Consider the following 15,712-nt stretch of genomic DNA (forward strand, 5'->3'; position numbering starts at 1 on the left):
AAAAAACAAAAAAATTTAAAATTTTTTCAAAGTGACTTTTTTCGAGACTTTTTTAATATTTGAATGAAATAAACGTTATTATAGTTATTAGTAGTCTAATATTTATTCATTCGTGCAACAAAAAAATAATTTTTTGAAAAAAAATTTTTTTCATTTCATATATTTTTCCAAAAAATTATTTTTTTTAAAATCGATTTGTGCGTGACCTTTTTTTATATTTCAATGGAATATACGATAGCATAGTGATTAATAAGCAAAAGTTCATTCATCCCTGCTACAGGAAATCATTTTTGAGGAAAAATGTCAAAAAGTCATAACCCTAGTGTGGACACTAACGAAACTTGAAAATAAACTTTACCGAAATCGACTTAAAGTGTATTTTCATGTTTCGTTAAGGGGTGTTTACACTATCTATCAATGTCATATGAGCTGTCACTTCTTTTATCCATTCGACATCCTATATGCTTCTCAAAGTCCATACCATTTTTAGTTTTTGCGTTCACACTAGCATAAAATTTCATATGACCACAAAACATAAATCACGCAAATAACACAATTTATATTGTTAAAAACTTTAATAGCACTCACATTTTCGTTTTCTTTACCTATTTCCTTCATTTTTTGGTAACAATTAATTTCTCAACTGCATACGAAAATACATGGCCGAATAGAGCGCTCCCTAATGTCCAATTTACATTAGCAACTTTTTCGTCATTTAGAGCTGATTCGTCATTTATTTGCTAAAACAGGCAACATTTTGCGTAATTTGTCATACAAAAATAAATGACGATAGCTGCGTCATTTATTCTAAACAACGCATGAAAACACCATACTATTATAAGCAGCCCTGTCTTTTTGTCATAAACTACGAAAAAAATGCAACTGTTTTATGATGTCTTTATTTGTTTGTGTGTGTTAAAAAGTGAAAATAAATGGTTAAAAAAAACTTGCAAAACTTATGTTTTTTTTTGTTTTTGGAATTAATTTAGGTTATTTGATACACATTTGTGTTATGAAATTCCTATTTTTCTGAATAAATATATTGTGTGCGTGTGTTTGTGTTATTGTATAAGTGTGTATGTGCGATTGTGTGCGTAAGCAAATGACGCAAAAAAAACAGATGTAAATACACTTCATTTGATTCTAGGATTTCGTAAAATGAAATCATTTAATATACATATGTAAATTGGACTTAAATGAAAAATGTATATATGAGTTGCCACGTCACTTTGATAGATGAAAATTTTCATAGTGGTCACACGTTAGCTCTGTTCCTTTACGTTCAAGAATCTTCAAGTTTTACCACTTTTTACTCGAAAAGCGTTCCTTTACTTTAGTCCCGGTCCACACTAGAGTGATTTCATTGAACAAATTGCATGAAATTATGCGTCTTTACATCGACTTCCATAGTAGAGTAAAATCCTAAAATTGCTGTAGTGGGGAATTCGATTTAGGAACGCCTAATTTCATGAAATTTTTTAATGAAATTCACGCTAGTGTGGACCGGGGCTTAGACACCATACAGTTCATATAGCAGCAGTTTACAACTTTTACTACACCCCTTTAGTGTCTACTCACGTTAACGTGAAATTTAAGATTTTTGCGTGTCCACTTTATTTTACCATTCGCGTTTGTTGTGTTTCTCATACCAAAAAAAAAAACAAAACAAACATAAATAAACTGAAAAACAACACAAAATAATTAACATTAATAATAAATTAATATTAGCTGTGTTCCAGAACTAAAAAGTTTTTACAATTTTTACGACTTTTACACATTTTACTCGAAAAAGCGTTCCCGTACACAAAAAAGTTGTAAAATGTTCACTTCTCTTTAAACAAAAATGGCGCTGAATGACGCTCTCTTTAAAAACTTTTTACACGACAAATTTGGGCGAGTAAAAAAATAGTAACATGGTTGCCGGCGTCTGATTGGCTGATACGCCGACTTTGACATTTGTTCCAGTTTTTTTGACGTATTTTCTATTTTTCCGTTCCCGAACTATTTCAGACGTAGGGGATGGAAGATACCAAGGAACGGTCCTGACCGGTTTTAACATGGCAAAGCCCAGGATTTATCTTGGTCCCTCTTTCATCCCAAGTGGACACTGACCTCCCCGTGGTGTCACCTGGGGAACTGCCTTTAACACCCGTTAAAGGTAGTGAGCTAACATGTGCCGCGCGTTCACCCATAAGAACGTTAAAAACTTGGGTTTGGGCGTCGGGTTAGTAACCCTCCCCTAGAAAAAACAGCCTACTATGAAAAAACGAAAGAAAAGAAAAACAAACCCCTCTAAAGTTGACGAACCCCGCAAACGTTTTAAGGACCATGATCTGCGAATCTGCACCTGGAATGTTCGCACTCTTTATAGAGAAGGTGCAGTCTTCGCATTGGCAGACGTACTTGAAAAGTACAAGACCGATATTACTGCCATACAGGAAATACGATGGATTGGGAAAGGCGTCACAACAACACCTAAAGGTGACGCACTGTATTATAGCTGCCATGACGTAAAGCATGAGTTTGGTTGTGGATTCGTAGTTAGTCGGAGACTAAAACATCTTGTATCCAGCTTCACTCCAGTGAATGAAAGACTTGCTGCAATTCGAATAAAAGCTAAATTCTTCAACATCAGCTTTATTTGCGCTCATGCTCCCACTGAAGAAAAGGATGAACAGACCAAAGATATATTTTACGAGCGCTTAGAAGAAACATATGACCGTTGCCCTGCCCATGACATTAAAATCATTCTAGGCGATTTTAATGCCAAAATTGGAAAGGAGAATATCTTTGGCCCAACAGTCGGGAAATTCAGTCTCCACAGTGAAACATCTGACAATGGTATGAGACTGATAGACTTTGCAGCTGCAAAAAACACAGTGTTCGAAAATAAACACTATGGAATCGTACCGTGCCGTTCTGTACCGTACCAAGGTGGATAGGTACGCTACGATAATGTACCGTACCGGTACACAAACACTAAAAAATATTTTAGTGATACTGTACCGGAGCACAACGAAAATCTTACTGTACCGACTGCGGTACACAACGATTTTTAGTGTACCGACTGCGGTACGCTACGATTTTTTAGTGAACCGACTGCGGTACAGTACGATTATCGTAGTGTACCACTGGTCGGTACACTAAAACATAACGTACCGGTAATGTACCGCACGTGTGTTTTTTGTAAATTGTGATGAAAAATTATATGTTTGATGTTTTTGAGAATAAGGGCAAGAATAGTAACTAAAATTCAAGATTATATAAATTAAATGCACGAATGTGGTAAATTCGGTCGGTATACGAATTTTTAGAAAATTAGTGTAAAATATGAAATTAGCTAAAATTTCCAACCAATACATATTTTAATAAATTTTATAAGAAGTTTTAGTGAACCACCCTCTATTATAGTATTAGGTTTAAAACCCATATTATTAATGTATGTATTTCTATTTACTCGCTTTGAGAAAATTTTATTATGGGCTCATTAGGGTCCTTGTAGTCAATGTACATTGTACATATTAAAACACTGCTTTTTAAATATTATTTGTTCCCTAGTTAAATAATTAGACAGTTTCTACAAGTAAAAAGGGGTGATAATGCATGTATCATAAAACCATTTCTATGAATGGAAAAGAATAACGTTAATATGTTGGTGTCATAAGGATGTTTATTTGCGGCAAAAGTCAATTCATAGAAAGGTTATGTTTGTTGTCCAATCCACATGAACAAACAAAACAGCCACAGTCGGATCACTAAAGATTGAGTCTCCAGCTAATATATTTTAAAATTTTAATATGTTTATTCTGTTGAAGTTTTAATGTTGATATGTTTGAATTAATTAAAATAAAATTGCATAAAACATAAAATCCGTTTGTAATAGGTAACAAAAAAATGGTAAGAATCATGGCACAATTACACAGGTAGTGGCATCGTAAAAATTTGAATATGTTATGCCACAACTTTCTTTATGTTGTTTTACTGCTTCGTCCTTTTCAATAGTACCACAAAGTAACAGGCAAAATTCTCTTTGATCGTCCACATTACCTTGCTATGAATAGATTTTCTGTTATTGGTGCCGCCAATAATAATGATTTTGCACGAGTGGATTTTTAAACATTCTTATGACGTCAATTAGTAACCTCATACTGGTGTTATGATAAATACATTCCACATTGAAAAAATCATATTAAAATTTGTAATTTGGCTATAAATACTTTTAAATGTGTAAATAAACATAGCTTGGAAAAAACCTTATAGTCCGGTCAAAATAGACATTGAAATAGCAAAAATTCCCACAAAGCTGAATTTTGGTGGAGAGCTAGGGTTTGCCATTAGAAGCAACGTCCTAAAAGTCCCCATCGATCCCATGTGTGCAAAAAAAATTATTCGGGGTCAAAGGTCAAAATTTAAGGGTTTTTAGGTTTTCGGATTTATTTTTTGAAAACGGTTGATCTAATCAAAAAGTGACTAAAGTAAATATTGTAGACAGAAAAATTATCTACAAGTTTGAACCTTATAATTTTTTTCTTAGAAGCAACCATTCTTGAGATATAGCTGTTCTAAAAAACACATGATTTTAATGCACTTATAAGGGAAATATGCACATATTCAGACGAACCGGCTAAAATAAGCGAAGTAATCGGGTCTGTCCCCCCAAAAAATATATATTTTCTTGAAGAGCGAAATTATAGCTATATTCTAAAAAAAATTCCAACAAAATCGGAGCGTGTTTAGTAGAGTTATTCAATGTTAGAGTAATTTTATGCACAAATAACTCATTTAACCCACATGTATAATCGAAAGCCCAACGGGAACGACCCCAACGAAAACTCTCCGATTTTTTTCTAGTTTTGTCCGAAGGTAGGGTTTGTTGCGCTGATTACGAAAATGTATAATTTTCAACGGTTGCGGATCTGGTTCGCCGGTTATTCGACCCGAAAGACCAAATTTAAAAACCGGGTTAGACCCGGTTTTACTGAACCGATTACTGCAAAGTGGATATCATTTGAAAGCTTACGGAAGTATCTAACACATAGTGTCGTTACTTCAACCGGTTCGCCTCATACTGTACTTACGCGGCTAACTCTTTATTTGACCTTTAGATCGCGATATCTCGAAAATGGTAAGTCTTTTTTAAGAATCATAAAGACCGCTCTTGTAGACAATTATTGAATCTACAACTTTTACTTTAGCCGGCTTTTGCTAAGTCTTACCGTTTTTTTAGGACGTTGCTTCTAATGGCTAACCCTAGCTATCCACCAAAATTCAGCTTTGTGGGAATTTTTGCTATTTCCCCCTTATACGCATGTCTATTTTGACCGGACTATTAGTGATGAACAGTACTGTTCGCTACAAACAAAATAGATGGGTATTTTTTGTTGGTACTGGTAATATTAATGTGGATTGTATAGCAAATATTAAATTTTTCTGAATAATCTTTTTCCAAAAAATGCTAATGACATCAAAATAGTAAAATTATTCTTTACTCATTCATGTAAATGATATTATAATTCACGATTTTTTTAAACAACATTATATTTTCTAGTAATTTTCTCAATATATATAAACGATTAAAATGTAATTAATTTATACAATATTGAATTTTATTTATTATACTTGCCTTCTTTCCCAAGAAAGCATATAACAATTCATATTTCCTCATAATTAAAAAAAACACATGTGTGGTACATTACCGGTACGTTATTTTTTTAGTGAACCGACCAGTGGTACACTACGATATTTTAGTGTACCGACTGCGGTACGCTACGATTTTTTAGTGTACCGACTGCGGTTCACTACGATTTTCGTTGTGCTCCGGTACGGTACGCTAAAATATTTTTTAGTGCTTGCGTACCGGTACGGTACACTAAAGAATTTTTTAGTGATACCGTACCTGGTTCGGTACGTTATTTTAGTGTACTGTTTCTTTTCGAACACTGAAAAAACATGGTAGTTAGCAGTACCAGATTTAATCATCTCGATATTCATAAGGGCACCTGGCTGTCTCCAGATCAGAAAACAAGAAACCAAATTGATCATGTTGTGATAGATGGAAGACATTCATCGAGCGTGTTGGATGTACGATCGTTCCGAGGCGCAAACATTGATTCGGACCACTACCTTGTTGCAGCAAAGGTACGCACCCGCTTAAACGTAGCAAACAAAGTACGAACAGACACAACACGAAAGTTAGACATCGGTAAGCTGCAATCACAACAGATAGCCACAGCATATTCCACTCAACTAGCCCAATTGCTTAATCAAAGCCCTCCTCATCCCGATAACATATCAGCGCAATGGCAAAGCATTGCCCACTCCATGCAAACAGCCGCAAAATCCACACTTGGATACCAGAGACCTCCACCAAGGAATCCATGGTATGATGAGGAGTGTCGTGCTGCCACCGAAGAGAAAAATGCGGCATATAAGGCTACTTTACAATCCGTAGCAACGCGTAGCGCACGAGAGAGATACAGGGAGAAAAGGAGAGAGGAGAAACGTCTTTTCCGCAGGAAAAAGAGAGAGATGGAAAAGCGGGAGTGTGAAAAAATCGAGATGTACAGGAGCCAGAATGAAGTCCGAAAATTCTACCAAAGAGTCAAGCATCAAACTGATGGCTTTGGTACAGGCACATCCTCCTGTAGAGACCAGCAAGGTAATTTGGTAACTGATACAGATAGTGTACTCAGGATATGGAAAGAACATTTTTCAAATCTGTTGGTATCCAATAGCAGCGAAGACGACGAAGATACCACAGTCCCAATCCCAGAAGATGGTATTGAATGTATACCGCCCAGCCAAGATGAGGTAAAGACAGCAATAAATCGGCTGAAGAATAATAAGGCAGCAGGGGCCGATGGCTTACCAGCCGAGCTGTTCAAAACCGGAGGCGACACGCTGATAAGGTGTATTCATCAGCTAGTTAGCACCATCTGGCAGGAAGAACGAGTACCCGACGATTGGAACCTGAGTATCCTGTGCCCCGTCCACAAGAAGGGAGATAAGACTGTATGCTCTAACTATAGGGGCATAAGTCTACTCCCTATTGCCTACAAGATCGTGTCAGGGATATTGTGCGAACGACTAAAGCCAATGGTCAACGAGATTATTGGACCATACCAATGCGGCTTTAGACCTGGCAAGTCCACCATTGACCAGATATTTACCCTGCGGCAAATCCTGGAGAAGACCCAAGAGATGCAGATCGACACCTACCACCTTTTTGTCGATTATAAAGCAGCCTTCGACAGTCCGCTGCGCTCAAAGGTATTCCAAGCCATGTCTGAATTTGGTATTCCCGCAAAGCTCATCCGGCTTTGTAAAATGACTTTAACTGACACGAGGTCCTCAGTTAAAATAGGAAAGAACCTCTCCGAAGAGTTTGGTACCAAAAGAGGTTTCAGACAAGGAGACAGCCTTTCGTGTGACCTCTTCAACATCCTGCTAGAAAAGGTTATACGAGAGGCAAACGTCAAAAGAAGTGGCACAATCTACACCAATTGTCACATGTTACTTGCTTATGCTGATGATATAGACATCATGGGTCGATCAGTAAAAGAAGTAACTGATACCTTTATAAAAGTCGAAGGAGAATCTGCTAAAGTGGGTCTGGCGGTAAACGGTGAGAAGACCAAGTTGATGGTGTCGACGCGCAATGCGTCCATTGAGCTCGGACCGACTGTGGAAGTTGGTTCCTATAATATTGAGGTAGTAAAAGACTTCGTCTACCTCGGCACCTCCGTCAACACAACAAACGACATCAGTTGTGAAATAAAAAGAAGAATTGTATTGGCCAACAGATGCTACTTTGGATTAAGTAAGCAGTTTAAAAACAAAGCCACATCTCGTCAAACAAAAATAACGCTCTACAAAACACTGATACTACCCGTGCTGATGTATGGCTCCGAAGCCTGGGTACTTGCGCAAGCAGACATGGCAGTGCTTGGTGTGTTTGAGAGAAAAATTCTTCGAAAGATCTACGGACCAATCTGCGTTGACGGTGAATATCGACGTCGCATGAACCACGAGCTGTATCTGCTATACAACGACATCAATATTGCTAAACGTATCGAGATGCAGCGATTGCGTTGGCTAGGCCATATCAAAAGAATGAGCGATGATGAACCCACTAAAAAGGCGTATGAATACATGCCACATGGCGGTGCACGCAGAATTGGCAGGCCAAGGAATAGATGGCGCAAACAAGTGGATGATGAGATGACAAGGCGCGGTATTCCAGAGAGCAAAGCAACAAATAGAGAGGAATGGAGATCTCTTCTTAGTTCGGCCTATAGAACAAATGTTCTGTAATGGGCCAGCTAAGTAAGTAAGTAACTATTTCAGAAAACTTGTGTGTAAGAACAAATTTTTTGCAGTTCTCTCTTTTACGAGTTTTACCATTAAAAAGTACGGGAACGAAGCTATTAATAGTTAAATTTTCACTATTTCGTTAATTAAATGTTTTTATTAAATCTTTTTATGCTTATTTTGTTGTTAACGTTTGCTTGAGAAAATAAAAATGAAAGAAAATGGAAGAAAAAAACTTGCAACGAATAACAAGAAGAGGCGACACAACAAACACAGAAAACCATGTACATGGGTTTCTAGCTGAAATGTCGCTGTATCTGGAAATCGGATGGCAGCTATCACGATATTAGATCAGCCAATCTTTTCACGTAGAATATAAGAGAATGGCATTTTTACTTTCACTGTCTTAAGTTTTGGGTACAACTTTTCTATTTTTGCACCACCTGATGAGGTCGACTCCTCAACCTCATCACTAAAAATGCAGCCCAAGAAAAACTAAGGAAAAAACCCAAGAAAAGAAAACACGCGGTCTGATGTTGTCTGTTTGATGGTTTTAGAGAGACTCTTTATTTACTACAAAATATTTAAACTTAAATCTTATAATCTAACAATAACCCACATACACATACATTTTGTTTACACGCACATTAGAAATGCACGCTGTGTCTATAAATACATCATGCACACACACGTTGCATTGGTAATGGAAAATACATTTATTATAGACCCTTTCTTATCTTTACTATTTTGGGCACGACATTTGTTCCATTATTAATGACAGGCAGTCGGTTATTTTTAAACATAGATTCTTCGAACGCATGCATTAAAAAGAAATCTACCTGACTCTATTTACACAGAAAAGAGTCTTCTACAAAATTCACCATTCTCCCCGCCTTAAAAGATCCTAATCTTTTAACAGTTAATACAGGACATTGAACATTTTTTTCTTGCTATTTATCTGACTCAATTTACATTAAATAGTTTAGATACAAAACTAGCACTCTTCTGCTCTTAGAGTATTCTAATCTGTTAACAATAATGTTTGAATGTTATTTTCTACAAAATAGGAATATTATCTTAAACATGATCATAATGTAATACTTTTCATTTTCTGCTGAAGGCATTCTTTAAATTCTAAATTAATAATAAAAAATATAGAGAATTATCATGGCTTCATTCTAGGTGATGGCACCCAACACCTTCAGCAACCAGCTAGGATGAGGACTTCTTTTCCCTCGATGAATTACGTGGTAAATCCATTTTCTTCTTAGAGGATTCTTCTCGCTACTAGAACTTTCTTCATTAATTATACGATGATTTGTATATAATTGTATGCTTGTTACCGTCGGCACCGGTAACTTCCTCCTCATCGGCATTACACGGCGACGTCTTTATGCTTTTGCCAATCTGCCATTTTAGTGACTTCATAGAAATAGTGGTTGATGGTTCATCTGCTGCACTCGTAACGTTGCGAGGGCAATAGAACGGATTGTCCTTACGTTCAATTCGCCAATCATCATTTTCCATCTCATTGGTACCTTTGTTTTGTACCGTTACCATCGGCTCATATTTAGAAACTTCGATGTCATCACTGCTGGTTATAAAATATTCCGTTTGGCTACTACCTGCTTCGCCACACAGTAGTTTGTCGTAGACAGGAACTTCAACCTCTAATGAATTCTTACTATTCCTTAATTCATGATACTCTTGCTTCTTGACGGCACTTTCTTTAAGTAGACTCTGAATGTTGCTTTCCAAATCAATTCGTGTCTGTGTTTCATCTTGCAAACGTTTATGAGTCTCATCCATTTGTTTTCGTATAAACTCCAACTCCTTTTGCAAGTTATTAAGGTCATCGACGGCTTTTCCACAATCAGCATTGGCAGCATAATATTTAGCGTTAATGTCAGCCAACTGTGACTCATACTTCTGAGCCTTTTCTTCAGCAATTCGGCAGTTCTTGGTTGCTTCATTCAATAGCTTGCGTAGGAACTCCAATTCCTTTTGTAAATCATTTAGATCATCAATAGCCGTTTGAGCATTTTCCTCGGCAATTGAGCAAGCCTTGGTTTGTCGATGTAATCTGGACTTCAATTGCTCATTTTTCTCACGTATTTGGTTATTTTCGATTTTTAATTTTCGCGAAACATCACCGCGAACGTTTTCATTTTCAGTTTCCGTATGTTTCAAGATCTCAACAACTGAATCCCTAGACTACCTAAAAACTGTACTTTATTTTTTATTATCATCTTCTTAGGTGATACTCTGGAAATGTTCCCATATTTCAACATGCGGTAACAAATTGTTAAAAAATTGAAATTTATTTATTTATTTATTGCGATCAACGAGATCATCCTCTTTTGGAAATTCCCTCAAAAATTCCATCAAGACTGACGATGCAATATCGTATCTTTCTGTCATATATTCCACACTTGGAAAGTCAGTCCTGATTTCAGTTTCCAAGTCATTCAACATATATTCAAACTTTCTAATTAAACCACCTTTTAATGTTTTAGAATGGCGCAGTATGTGTCTATTTTCATGCTGTTCCAATGGACTTAAGCTGTCCATCTCAGCTATATATTTAAATCTAGAAGGAGTTCGCAACTCCGACGAATCCCTATTTGATTCTAAGCCCAAATCTATTCTAATCTGACGATCTAAATAGTCGAACTTTTTTATTGCATATCGCACACCTGAGGCAAATATGCTATGCATTTCATATGTCCCGGGCCACACTAGAATAATTTCACTGAAATTTTAACATGAAATTATGGGTCTCTAGATTGAAATCATGAAATTGCTGCAATGGGGAATCCGGCCTAAGAACACCTAATTTTATGAAAATTTTTAATGAAATTTAGTCTAGTGTGGACCGGGACTATGGAAATTTTCCCATGTGCCGGAGCTCTCTATCATTGTCTAAAGAATCCTTTCTGGCTTCCGTGAAAGAACTAACAATGACTTCACACTTTTCCCTAGTTTCTCTTGCTACACTTGTTTGAGCAATTTTGCACATTTTTAAGTATAGCGACACAATATATTCGCCCAACATCTTTTGATGCTGAATGAATTCTCCAAAATTCATTTTGACGAAAAAATATTGTGCGCCTTTAAGAAAACAAATTAAATTTTTTTTTCTTTAAATAAACATGTTACCAACCTAACGTCAGTCACTTTTTTTCGTTTCACTACGTGTCACTAACACTATACTAAATAGACGGATACACTATCACATTTCACTATGATCCTAGCCTATCCTAGCGGATAAATACAACGCAGTAACTTTTTTTCTACGCGCTTATCCCGCTATTATCTATCTACGCGAACTATTACGTGTCTTTTTTTAAACACGAAACAATCACGTCGGGGTCACCAAATGATGAGGTCGACTCCTCAACCTCATCACTAAAAATGCAGCCCAAGAAAAACTAAGGAAAAAACCCAAGAAAAGAAAACACGCGGTCTGATGTTGTCTGTTTGATGGTTTTAGAGAGAATCTTTATTTACTACAAAATATTTAAACCTAAATCTTATAATCTAACAATAACCCACATACACATACATTTTGTTTACATGCACATTAGAAATGCACGCTGTGTCTATAAATACATCATGCACACACACGTTGCATTGGTAATGGAAAATACATTTATTATAGACCCTTTCTTATCTTTACTATTTTGGGCACGACATTTGTTCCATTATTAATGACAGGCAGTCGGTTATTTTTAAACATAGATTCTTCGAACGCATGCATTAAAAAGAAATCTACCTGACTCTATTTACACAGAAAAGAGTCTTCTACAAAATTCACCACCACCTTTCTATGAATAATATTCTGGAGCATAGCTGAAATGAATTTTATATTTTACTATATTCGGTAACTTTAACATAAACAGTGAAGTTCTAAATTTCATATGTTTTTTGGTCTGTTCCTTTACTTTTGAAAATGGTAAAACCGGCAAAAGTAGTAAAAGTTGTAAACTGCTCCCATATGAATTGTATGGTGTCAGAAGTAAAGAAACGCTTTTCGAGTAAAAAGTGGTAAAACTTGAAGATTCTTGCACGTAAAGGAACAGAGCCTTTGTAAAACCGACTAACTATCCAGATGCATCTACCTTTATTATTGTTCCATGCCATTTAACTGCTATGCCTAAAAATACGACCGTATTCCCAGGGCGTGTGTGGTGAAAAAAGTAGAACACATGTATTCTTATGAGAACTACCGAAATACGTCGAGCGTATACTTTTTGTAAGTTGAACATTTTCAACTTTGACAGAACGTACGATATGTTATTGTATGTATGTATGTGTGTTTTGTATTTTGAAAACAAAAGCCCAACAAAACATGAAATACAATTTATTGGAAAGGAAAAATGTTTGTTTTACGAATGAAAACATTTAATAAAGTTTCAGTCGCGGTTTTTGTGTTTTAAATGGGATTTCGAATTCAACGTATTTGGGTAATACGGACGCTCAGAGAGCGTTGTTGTGGTAGGTAGGTGAATATTTTTTGTACGTCACGACTTAAATTAGGTATAGCTATTAACGTTTTAAGCCATGGCTACAGGGTTGTATTTTTCAGTGATTTTCATAGTCCCGGTCCACACGAGCGTGAATTTCATTAAAAAATTTCATGAAATTAGGCGTTCTCAAATCGAATTCCCCACTACAGCAATTTTATGATTTTACTCTACTATGGAAGTCGATCTAGAGACGCATAATTTCATGCACATTTTTCAATGAAATCACTCTAGTGTGGACCGGGACATACTTGGGGCTGCATGAAATTTTTAAATGAAAAATATTTCCCTTATAATTTTTTTCATTTGACATTTTTTTCCTTTACTAGGCATTTACACCTGACAGTTTGTCTTCAAATACAACTCTGATTTACTAACACATACATGCATTTGTCGGCTGTCTTCCAGCTGTCCATCATTTTTTTACAGACAGTGGGGTTAACAAATTTTTGTGACAGAGAATTGAGGTGATAATTCAAATATGCTGAAAACAAAAGATTAGCTTTGTTCCAGAACTAAAAAGATTTTACAACTTTTACGACTTTTATACATTTTACCCCAAAAACCATTCTCGTACACAAAAAAGTTGTAAAATGTTCACTTCTCTTTAAAAAAAGGCGCTGAATGGCGCTCTCTTTAAACACTTTTTACTCAACAAATTTGAGCGTGTAAAAATAGTAACATGGTTGCCGGCGTTTCATTGGCTTGTACGGCCACTTTGACATTTGTTCCAGTTTTTTTTTTTGACGTATCCATTTTTCCGTTCCCGAACTACATATTTCAAAAAACTTTTGTGTGAGAAAACATATTTTACAGTTCTCTCTTTTACGAGTTTTACATAAAAAAGAACGGGAACGAAGCTAATATGTACAAAAACAAAATATGTGAACAGAAAACGAAATGAAATCGATGATTTTCATTCATAAATTTACAATTGTTTTTGCAGTTGCCTGGACGCCTACGTCACACAGGCCTGCCATGTGTAAACGCAGGGCTATAAAAGTTTTCATTTCATTTTTTCATATTAGTCCCAATTTACATTAGGCGAGTTTACTTGCGGCAATTGTCAGTTTGATGGAGAGAGAGGTCAGGTATATGGTAACCCTTTGCCTCTCAACACCCTCTCTCACCCACAAACTGACAATTGCCGCAAGTAAACTCGCCTAATGTAAATTGGGACTTATAAAAGGCAATTCTGTTCCGACAAGTTTTGTTTTCAAAACAATGAAAATAATGTCAAATACGAAAAATATAAAATGAATTGCCTGAGAATTGCCGGTACGAGCAATTTTTTTTTCATTTCCACTCCTCTTACGTGTCTCTTCCACAAACTGGGACTCGCCTAATGTAAATTGGGACTATACCACTGTTCTTTTCATTCATGTTTCTTAAAATTGTAATGTTTCAACACATTTCAAAACTAACGAGAGACCTGTCAAAAAAACCTTTTTGTATACAGACTATCAGGCAGGTACTTGATTTTAGTTTTTAGATTTGTACGCGAATGTGAAACAATCTACAAGAAATGTAACTGCAATAAAAAAGAGAAGACAAGATTTACTATGATTTGAATGTATACTAATCGTTCCACCGTTTACTTTTCATTCATGTTTTGCAGTTTTTCTATAAATGTTGTTGTTTTTCATAAATTTTGGAATTTTGTCTGTCATAATTAATTAATTTCGATAAATACTCTCATTTGTTAGAGATGGGACATATTTTATCGTCGTTCGGAGGATAATTTAATGGTCTGTTCCTTTAGGGGTAGTTTACACTATATGTAAATGTCATATGACATAAAATTTTCCATCGTTTTATATACGCTAATATGTGCAATATTGGAGATTTTCCTTACGCCATTTACTCTGTGCGTCCACACCAGCAAAAATGTAAAAAAAACTACGTCTCCACATTTTTATTTCGTGTCATATGACATTGATAGATAGTGTAAACTAGCTCTTAGTAAAACGGGCAAAAGTATTAAGCTGAAAACAGATACAACGTTTGATTAAAGTTTTGCGTTGGGCGTCGAGAAAAAAACAACAACAACAGGGCGACGACGACACCAAAGTCCAGCGTTTATCTGTTTGTCGGCATATATTTCAAATGAATTTGAATTTTTCGGCATCATGCCCAACAGTGTAAAAACGGCCAAAACGACACAAAACTTTACTCAAACGTTGTATGTGGTTTCAGCTTTAAAATTTGCAAACTGATCCCATATGAATTGTTCGGTGTCTAAAGTAAAGGAACGCTTTTCGAGTAAAAAGTGGTAAAACTTAAAGATACAGAGCTTATGGCTATATTACACCATATGCTTTTTCACATGTATGACATCAGCTGGTCTGTATATTAGTATAGCCAAAGTGAAAACATACATGTGAAAAAGCATATGGTGTGATATAACCATTAGCTCTGTTCCTTTACCTGTCTGAGATTACCATTTCTTACCATTTTTAACCTGCAAAGCGTTCCTTTACTTTAACACGCATACAATTTATATGAGACCAGTTCACCACTTTTACCATTTTTTGCCACTGTTACCATTTTTTAAAGTAAAGGAACAGACCAATTAAATTGAACAATGTACAGAAATCGATCTTCGCTCTCAGAATTTTGTATGGAAAATGAAGTAATTAAAACATAATTTGGACTCGAACAACGAATAGAGAGCGAATTACCCTCATTATGAACAAGACTTTAACCAAAACTGGCGCTGAATAGCTTTCTCTTTAGAAAGTTTTTACCCGACAAATTTGGGAGTGCAAAAATGTACAACGTGTCTGCCAGTTTCTGCTTGCTTTTTCGCCGTTTCGTGCAATAGTGTAACAACGACCAAAACATTTATTGGTTTGTTTTTCCATCTGTAAAACCCT

Source organism: Musca autumnalis, unplaced genomic scaffold (genome assembly GCF_047663935.1).
Source record: "Musca autumnalis isolate F117 unplaced genomic scaffold, ASM4766393v1 scaffold_2, whole genome shotgun sequence".
NCBI lineage: Eukaryota > Metazoa > Arthropoda > Insecta > Diptera > Muscidae > Musca > Musca autumnalis.